The sequence below is a fragment of the Camelina sativa genome, chromosome 5 (genome assembly GCF_000633955.1).
Source record: "Camelina sativa cultivar DH55 chromosome 5, Cs, whole genome shotgun sequence".
Lineage (NCBI taxonomy): Eukaryota > Viridiplantae > Streptophyta > Magnoliopsida > Brassicales > Brassicaceae > Camelina > Camelina sativa.
This window is the reverse complement of record NC_025689.1, coordinates 13,982,712-13,983,431: the sequence shown is the minus strand read 5'-3', so window position 1 is coordinate 13,983,431 and position 720 is coordinate 13,982,712. Positions and strand designations below refer to the sequence as shown.

The 720-nt window shown below is 39.2% G+C and overlaps 1 protein-coding gene and 1 long non-coding RNA gene across 2 annotated transcripts in view; both read left to right on the top strand.

Annotated features, from left to right (window-relative positions):
* LOC104786840 overlaps positions 1-720 on the top strand; it is a 14,154-nt gene that overhangs the window by 5,651 nt on the left and 7,783 nt on the right. The gene's annotated exons all lie outside the window — the stretch shown is intronic.
* On the top strand, positions 136-713 carry LOC104786839. Its single transcript, XR_767648.2, has 3 exons — positions 136-184; positions 350-402; positions 506-713. It is a non-coding gene; the product is annotated as an uncharacterized LOC104786839 (long non-coding RNA).

Here is a 720-nt window from a genome sequence, read left to right as displayed (position 1 = left end):
GATGAGTCAGTGCTAGTTTATTGGTCATGCTCCTTTTAGAAATCTCTTTGGTTAATAGATATGGTATGTTAAATTCACAGACTTTATGCGACTCAGTTTATGTGCTTGTCTTATTTACTTTCTTTATTTGTTCAATGAACAGGAGGGGCAGCTGCAATGCAGACCCAAACTGTGGATCTATCTGGTAAGATTAAGGACTTCCAAGTTTTTTAATCCTTTTTGTATGTTACACTTGTTCTGCTTGAGTTGGCTCCAAACGCAATCACATATACCTATAGTTCCCACCTTTATCTCTGCATTCCAGCTAATAGAGTAGAACTGATTGTCAAGTTTACCTGCTATTTCACAGAGCGACCAATCATGTACTATGGAGGAAGTGTTTGGGGTAAACTACCTCACAAGGTAGAACTGACTTCAGACTCTATCATATGCTTTTAGTTCTCTATTAAGATGCTCGTTTGCATTAATGATGAGACTCATGTCTTGTGGGATGAAACAATTACAGATCCTGGCTGCAGCAAACAACACATTGCCTCCTCAAAAGATATCGCCAACGGATTACATGACTGAAGTGTGCCGAGGATTGCTGATGCCAAAATCGTCAAGTTCTAACAATTGAATGGTCCTTGTTCTGCTGATGGATCCCATATAGACTAGTGAAAATGGTGTTGGGTGTTTGTTGAGATAAAGAAACTATAGCTTCCCACACGACACAAATAT